Below are 9,098 nucleotides of genomic sequence, written 5' to 3'. Positions count from 1 at the left end.
CCAAAGCTGCAGTTTTATAGACATCAAAGGCTCCAGAAATTTTTTTTAAATTTTTTTTTTAATCCCATTTATATCCCGCCCTTCTCCGAAGACTCAGGGCGGCTTACAATCTAAGCACAAATCAAATGTGCTTAGCAATAGCCTTCATTCTATGTATATGCCTGCTTATTAGGGCTTTCGCCCCCCCGCCCCCCAAGCCGCATTTTTACAAAGTCAGCTTATTGCCCCCAACAATCTGGGTCCTCATTTTACCTACCTCGGAAGGATGGAAGGCTGAGTCAACCTTGAGCCTGGTTGGACTCGAACCTGCACTAATTGCAGGCAGCTGGTGTTACTTAAGGAGGCATTAGCTCCACCAAGGCTCTTTGGTAAACTGGATAAAGTCTGTACAGCTATTTTCTTGCTTTTGTCAGTTATTTCATTTGTCCGGCATGTCATTTTCTGTAACCCCAAATCCGGAGAGAGTGATCAAAATAGTGGAAGTTTTCTCAGTTCCACCAAGAATGGAGATTGCTAAATGAGGGTGATTCTGGGCTCAAAATAAGAACAGAGTTTACCAAGGTTCTAGATTAAATTTGGGATACACTGTTTAAGTTAAAGTTCATTTCATTTGAGGTATTTCAGGGCCAAACATGTAGTTGGAAATGTACATAACAACACTAATAACAGCAATGTCAATTTAATAGTGAAGCAATGTCAAATGTGGAACATGAAAAAAGTAAAAAAAAAATCTCAGCAGCTTCCCCTGAGTGCTATGCAGAAATGTTGAACTACAATTCCCAGCATTCCCTGCTCAAATTTTTGGGTCACCCTTGCAGTATGACCTTTCTTTTAGAATATCAGGATCGTGTCCAAGAGCCAATCAATAGTTTAGCAGATACAATTTGTAAGTTGCTTCCAAAGTTATATTCTGCAATGTACCAGTCAATTCTGGACATCAAAAAAAGCATGATTTTGTCTGCTGGCTGATTTAAGAAGAAGGCAGCTGCTGCAGCAGCTTCAGCTAGTAATGCTAGAGCAGTGTTTATGGCTCACTGGGGAATTCTGGGAGTTGAAGTCCACACATCTTAAAAGTTGCTGAGGAGGAGAAACACTGCACTGGAGCTTATTCTGCACATGCCAAATAGTCTCGGACAAAGCTGGTGTCAGGAACAATCCTAGCCCATGAAGCCAATTCTTCTGAGAGGAGAAGAAGAGAGCTGATCTCTCCACCTTAAATTGACAAACCACAGACCAGATTAGCTCCTCTATTGTGTCAAAATTTAATTTTGATTTTTCTTCCATCTTTCAGCCTATTACCAGTTCAAGATTTGGGTTCAGCTATTTTTGGATGGGTCATCTGTAGGCCCCCATAGAGTGGTAATAGCAGCATGTTCATCTGGCTGTTACAGGCATAATAAATGTGGGAAGAATACATGTTTTTGTTTGTTGAAAGACAGCAGCCAGTCTTAGTGGGAGGCAGATGTAGATATCTGAAAGCTAGATCTATGCCTTGTGTAGCTATCTTCTCAGGAAAGCATGACTCTTGAAACAAGTGTTATTTCAAAAAGAACTTTTACTGAGAGAAAGGGATTGCCAAGGCGGAATCTGAAGTTCCCACATGAATCATTAGGCTGATTTCCCCTTGTTCAAACCCCACCCCAATGCCCCAGTCCCTCAGGAGCCAATCTGCTGGCATGAAGGTATTATGGGAACTCTGAGACAAGAAGGTGATAACAAGTTGTCTTCTTGGCACCACATCCTTGGTACCAGGCTGAAACTGGCCAGAAAGAAGTCCATCCAGATGGCTGTGATGGCCCATTCCCCCCTCCCTATTTCCCATAGAGATTTATCAAAGTGAAAGCAGGGAATTCTTAAATCCCCAAGTAACAGTCCCCCTCCCCTTGGAATGGCAGTGTTCCAACAGGGACTGTACAGCCTTGCATCATCTGATAAAATTGGATAATTGGAAAAGACACTACCAGATTCCTAGATGAATCTTCTTGGATGTTAAGAACAAAGTGTTTTGTTCTTCTTCCTCAAGGAAGAAGAAAACAGTCCGGTTGCCTTTTTTTGGGGAAAAAAAGCACTGTTGAGACTACCTGATTCTTGCCACCAAAGATTAACACGACTGTCCTCCTACAATGTCAGACTGGGATTAGGAACATATTAGGTGCTATACCTCAGATTAAATCCAGTCATTTTGGCTTTTATCATGTTGCCTGGATTTCGCCCAGGAAGGAAAAGTAGAAATGATTCAGCTAGGTTTTTTTGCCCCCAGTTTCACCATGATGCAATCCTCTTACAAAAATTGATCTTAGTGACTGAAAGAGCATTAACCTTGCCAATCAACATCGTTTCCTCCTGCTGATTAGCTAACTTTGGAGGAATATCTTTGCTTGCATGCTCCCACCTGAGAATATAACTGGATTTCTCAACATGCTAATCAATAGGTTAATTGACAATAAAAAGGTAAGTGAACAGGAAGTTGCCCAAAGCAGGGCAATTAATTGGGGAGCCTTCCTTATATACTTATAAGCTTTAGTCCCCCAACACACCTAACTTGAGCAAAGGTCACAAGTGTAAAAATTTTTGTGAAGGAAACCATCTTATGTTTAAGTGAAGCCATTTTGATCTATGTATTGTTATATATGCTGGATTGCCTGATTTTTCTCATATCTCACAAGATATTCCTGGGAAAGAATGTGAGAACGTGATAAATCATCCAGTTGTACCAGCTGCAAGGACAAATAAGGTGGTGAGCACAAGGTGTGTGGTGATAAGAGGAAGCAAGATAATGAAAAAATGTAGTTTTACTGAACAGAGCATAATTGCTACAAGGACAATTACTACACTGATTGTTCAAAATCATAAAAGACATGTCCAGAGAGAAAAGGGCGGAGTCCCTGCCTTCTTGCTTGCAAGCTGAATCCTACTGATGCCAATAGAACTCAAAAGATTTATCTGTGTCAGAGCAGCGCTCACACTTTTTAAATGTTTTGTTTATTGTTTTACTTTTCTTCAACTGCAAGGAGTCAGAGTAGTGATGAGAAGACACATAGGTGGAACCAACTCTTCTCAGCCATGTTGTCAGAGGGAATTTAGCAGTCACTAACAGAGGGGGGATGAGGGGTCAGTGGTTAAAGACATTGAGCTTGTCAGTTGGAGAGCTGATAGCCTGAGACCTGAGCTCTGCACAATGGGGAGAGCTTCCGTTACTTGCCCCAGCTCCTGCCTACCTAGCAGTTTGAAAATGCAAGTAGATAAATAGGTATCACTTCATGGGCGGGTATAAGTGTTCCATGCACCTTTGGTGTGTAGCCATGCTGGCCACATGACCATGGAAATTGTCTTTGGACAATGCTGGCTCCCTTGGCCAAGAAGCAGAGATGAGCCCTGTGCCCCTAAATTCAGATATGACTAATAGGGAAACTTTTAATTTTAATAAGGGAGTCAGAGCTGCCTGCAACTCCTGGACCAACGATGGCATGCTTTATGCCCTGATGAAGTCTTGCTAGAGTAAAAAATAAAATAATGAAATTTAATTATGGTTGGGCATTTCAGAGAATGGAGTTTTGAATGTTCTGCTCATAAAAAACAAATCTGAGATAGGTTGTTGGAACCTGAGGTAAATTCTGCTGATTATTCCACCCATGTTCTTCAGCAATTGTTACTGTTGAACCTATCATGATTATCAGCAATTAATATCCTTGTCCTTCATAAAAGAATCTTTTTCCCTTCTAAAGTTGGCTTAAAATGATGGGCATTATTACATGCTGCATAAAAGGGATTTCATGAAGAGTATTTCCTTTAGCCTTAACTGAATCTCCCAAAATGTATTCCTCGGAATAAATTGCCTGCCTATTAATAAAGACTGCACAAAGCACCCTTTAGAGTTTAGAAATACGTCTTTTCTATCAATGATAGAAAACAAAGCATTGATTTATTAAACTGCCTTGATCTGCCCTAAATCTACCTTGATTGTCAGCTAGATGTTCAATTTATTTCAACACTTTCTAGTTCTGACAAAACACCATACAACTTGCTGATCAGGCTTAGAAGATCAGCAACACTTGCTGACTCATTCTCGGTTCCTTTTGCTCAGTCAGAATGACTATAGCTAGGCACCAGTTTTTAGAGAAACGAGTTTGACTGATGTCTTAGAATGGCATGGGCTGCAAAAAGTGACGCTTTCAACTTGATAGCTCTTTTAATCAGCTAATCAATTACATAAATATAGAGGAGTCCTCCATGGATCAATAGCTAGAGCTAATACAAAGGTTATACTAAACCCCCTTCTTGTAAATACAATGCTACCACTTAGCCTTTCTATCTGCCCTGATATTACTCTTGACAGAGATTAAACAGGGATATATTTTGGTGACTTTGGGGTTTCACCTCTACATTAAGGTACTATCAATAGTCTTCTGAGCCTTTCTATCTGTCTAAGTCAGATAGTAAGCATCTTTCTCTGCTACTTTATGTCCATGAGACCCTGTCATGCCAACAGGATATGAGGAAAGCATTTTGTGTTTTCTACTGTGCTGACAAGGAACTGAAAATTAGTATCAGGAAATGAGGCCGATCTTATTTCAAATAATCAAAGAAGCACAGATGGCTGATCAAGAGGCATCCAACAGAGGAGGTGAAAATTTGGGTTGACTTTCATCTTTCTGGCACCTGATAGGACATTTGCATGATAGTATCTTTAAGACAACTTTAAGGTTTTCTGTTCAGTAGGAAATTACTCAGTTTTAGTGCAGGTAGGTGCATTCCAAGATTTGGGGTTCCCTAGAAACAGTGTAAGTGTTTAAAAGAGCCATTCTTTTAGTTCTTCAAGGTGTACCAAATGCCCTTTGATGCATCAAGGTACTCAGATTGATTAAAACTCGGAGCTCTTCCTCACATTTCCCTAACTGTGATCATGCCTTGATAACTATTTTATCTTCAACAATGTTGCCTTCACCTCCTCCACAACTGAAAGTCCTCCTAATAGATTTTTTTGCAATGGACATGATCTAGCATGCTTCATTAATGATGTGATTGATGACCCAATCAGGGATAGCAATCTGCCCAGCTCTTGTTAGCCACTTTAGACTGCTGCGGATGTATCCATAGCCAGTTAGATCTGGGCTGTGAGAGAGGCTGGACACCTGACTTCTATTGATGTTTCTGCCCAGCATTTTCCTGTGAGAAATTTAAAGTCCTGTGGGAAAAACAGCATCAGAAAATATTTCAAAGGGACTGTTGATTGAAGTGTTGAATGAAAGTAAGAAGGACTGTGGATTCAATCAACCCCATCCTGCCAGTTTGGTCTGGTGGTTAGGGCGCCAGGCTAGAAACCAGGAGAGCATGCCTTTTGGTCCCACTCTAGGCACAAAGCCCGGTAGCTGGGTAACCTTGGACCAGTCTCTCTCTCTCCCTCCCTCCCTCCCTCCTTCCCTCCCTCCCTCCCTCCCACACCTTAGAAAGCAGGTCATGGAAAAACATTTCTGAAATACCTTGCCAAGAAAACTGACTTGTCCAGTTGCCAAGAGCCAAAACTGATTTGTATGCCCTCCCCAACTCATCCTGCCAGACATTATAATGAGTGATTTGTGGTTGTTCTCCTGTCACCAGCTGATGTGGATGGGAGGAGAATGAAGCCTCAGAACTGTTAAATAGCGGGTACTTTGGTGCAGGAATGACGACGCGAAGTTGAGTACAGGATAACTCATCGTTTATTATTTGCTGGAACTGTACTGAGGCAAATGCTGCAACCAGCCGCAATATATAGTCTAGCCCCTAGGCAGCAGCCAATAGGTTTGAATCAACCATTGCCACCTGGGGATAGCCATTTGCAGCACAGGAGACTGGTAGTCTGGGTTGCTGGAGAGCCGTTAGCTGCTCCAGCAACCCACGTGGTGTATCACAAGAGCCCATAACATGACCCATCATTGACCTGAAAGTCTCCTGACTTTAAACCAGCAAAGATGATACCATTCCTTTGCCTTGTTGCTAAGGCATAGTAAATCTTGGTCCTGAGGTGTTAGGCTTTTCTGCTGGCTGTAGAAATGCACATTGATTCAGCTGAGAGAAGGAGCCCTAAGGCTGCCTCCCGCTTTGGCACTTAACCACAGCACAGTCAGGCCCTGACCATGTAAGTTTTGTGGCTTTTGTCTCACCCTCAGTCCATGAATAAACAGATTCAAGTCACTTTTCCTTTAAAGTGTCTGGCTGATATTTCCACATACTGTACATAAATACTGGGGTTCTTCCTTAGGCTGAGAATATCAAATATAAGAAATGTACAGCTGCCCCATCTTTTGTCTCTTTTTTTCTATGTCCCACCCAGGAATTTTTGTTAGTGCTATGTAGATTTGGCTAACTGTCTTCATTCTGCAGAAAACATATCTTACGAAAGCGTTTCTTTGGATTAGGGATAGTAATACTGTAAAGCAGGGGTCCCCAACCATGGTCCGTGGACCAGCACTGAGATGAAGCATGCCAGAAACCAGGCAGTGCAAATAAGTGAAGCCCCATCTGTGAATGAAGGCAGCACATGAAACCAGGCCCCCTCCAGTCCGTGGAAAAACCTCTCTCCATGGAATCGGTCCCTGATGCCCAAAGGTTTGGGGTGCCCTGCTGTAAATTTCCCCTTTCTCCTTTGTCTACCACTCAGTTTCGCCAGTAAAAATTAATTGGTTGTGTTGCCTTGGATTTGAAGGTCACATGGAAGCAGCTGCTTATTTGAAAATCCTTATTGATTCCTTCCCTGTATTTTCCAGATGGCCTGTCTTCTTTCTTCTTCTCTTGTGCTATTCTATCTGTCCAGTCTCCCTACCCTATGATTTCCCTTGAGCCTGCTTAGTCCTGCCTGCTTTTTCCTGAATGCCCTGTCATTACATCACCCAGACTCATTACTTGCTGTCTGAGGCAGCTGAACCGCCTTGGCATCACCCCTTATGCTGACACTGGTGGTCATGTGTGAATTTGAAGGCATAGCTCTTCCTCACATCCCCATAACTTTAGCATAAAGATACCTGGTAACAGTTTCCATGCCACACCCTCCTGATGTTGGCTTTGTCTCATCCCCCACTTACAATTGAGGCAGCATAAAGATATCTTTTCCATTCAATTTTGAAGAGGCCTTTCCCCTGTCCTCCTGTTACAGTATTTGCCACAACACGCTTCATTGGTGATGTAGTTGGTAATATGGTCATTACCACTAGGAGTAAGATCTGCTAGCATCTATTAGGTTGTGGTGGGCACAATCCCCTCCCCTGTGGTTGTTGGGAATTGCGGTTTTGGTTTGGGCCAGACACCTGGCTTCCACAGAGATGTCTGCCGATGCACTCTTCTGACACTTTCCAAAGCATTTTGAGATTTTCATGTGGGTTTCTTCTATGGACAGGTTTTCAAGCACAATCTTGTGCTGCACAAAATTCCACTGAAACTGGGAGAGAGGCCTGGGCTCTGCCAGCTATGTGTTCCTGGTTCAGTCACCAGTGGGTGCATGGTAAGATCTTTACTGTTTCTGCTAAAAAGGAGTTTCATGTGGTCATTGTTTTTACTGACTTTAGTCCTTGGGGGAGGGCTCACCATTCTCACTCCTCCATTCCAGTTTCCCGGCTGTCTGCAGCCTGCTTCTGAACGTGGCAGCCATGAAGGGTGGAATGTGACTTATTGCCAGCACTGCCAGTCCATTGTAGTATTTGTCAAGGCTGGTGCATTATCAACCACCCCTTCCTTCTTCACTGCACATCTCATCTCTGCCTCTGTAACCGGTTAAGGTGGGCTATTAATTTAAAAGATAGATTTAGATTTAGATTCCCAAGACCCATGCTTGGACATAGCCTGGTTGTTGGCTTCATTACTGTGACAGGATAACAGGTGACAATCAGAGCAAAGGAATTTCTTCTAGTGCAAGGACTGATGTGAAACACTTTAGCATGGCCATCTGGCTGTGTCCTTGGGGGATTGTTTAGAAATCCATCTACGCAGCTTGTTTTAAGCAGTTCGCTATCAATCTCATATTCTCTGCCTCGAAGTGGAAAATACCTTGCTATATTTCACTGACTGAAATTTAATAATATTGGTCAAAATGAACTACTTGTTAATAATATAACATCCAACTATTAACAGATAATTACTTCTTGTAATTAACAGGTGGTCAGACCTGTAATCTAAAAAGATGTTACTGTATAGATCAAAAAACCTTTGTCATTATGCTGAATGAAAATGCTATCTACCAAATCCTGGTAAAACTTGCTACAGTGATCCTTATAATTCTCTTTTCATTTGTGGCATATTGAGGACAGGAATTGGTACATTCTTCCAGCTTTGTTTGGTTCCCATCAACATCACCAACCAGTAAGAAAACGTTCAGCAATCACTCTTCTTAATGTGGGATGGGGATGAAAGAAAATTAGCTTTGACAGATGGTTGAACTTGCTTTGTGCAAGTGTTTCATGAAGGCACATTCAAAAACATCTGCAATCGGTTGATACGTTCCTTTTGCTTTTTGGCGAAGGTTGTTGAGAGCGTGGTGGCGCAGCAGCTCCCTTTGTTCTTGGATGAAGCTGATTATCTAGACCCGTACCAATCGGGCTTCAGGCCCGGGTACTGCACGGAGACGGCATTGGTCGCGCTGGTGAATGATCTCTGGCGGGCTCGGGACAGGGGTTGCTCCTCTGTCCTAGTCCTTTTAGACCTCTCAGCGGCTTTCGATACCATCGACCATGGTATCTTGCTGTGACGTCTCAGGGGGTTGGGAGTGGGAGGCACAGTTTTTTCAGTGGTTCTCCTCCTACCTTCTGGGACGTTCGCAGTCGGTGTTGGCAGGGGGGCAGAGGTCGACCTTGAGGCCTCTCATTTGTGGAGTCCCTCAGGGATCGGTCCTCTCACCTCTCCTGTTCAACATCTATATGAAGCCGCTGGGTGAGATCATTCGTGGTTTTGGAGTTGATGATACCCAGCTTTTTATTTCGACCCCAAACCACCCCAGTGATGCCCTCGATGTGATGTCCTGTTGCCTGGAGGCGGTCCGGGTCTGGATGGGGAGGAACAGGCTTCGGCTCAACCCTGACAAGACTGAGTGGCTGTTCGGCATCCCGGGAAATTCCGATTATTCCATCTCT

Source organism: Vipera berus, assembly GCF_964194415.1.
Source record: "Vipera berus genome assembly, chromosome: 2".
Taxonomy (NCBI): domain Eukaryota; kingdom Metazoa; phylum Chordata; class Lepidosauria; order Squamata; family Viperidae; genus Vipera; species Vipera berus.
The sequence above is the reverse complement of the archived record's forward strand: the minus strand, read 5'-3'. Positions refer to the sequence as shown.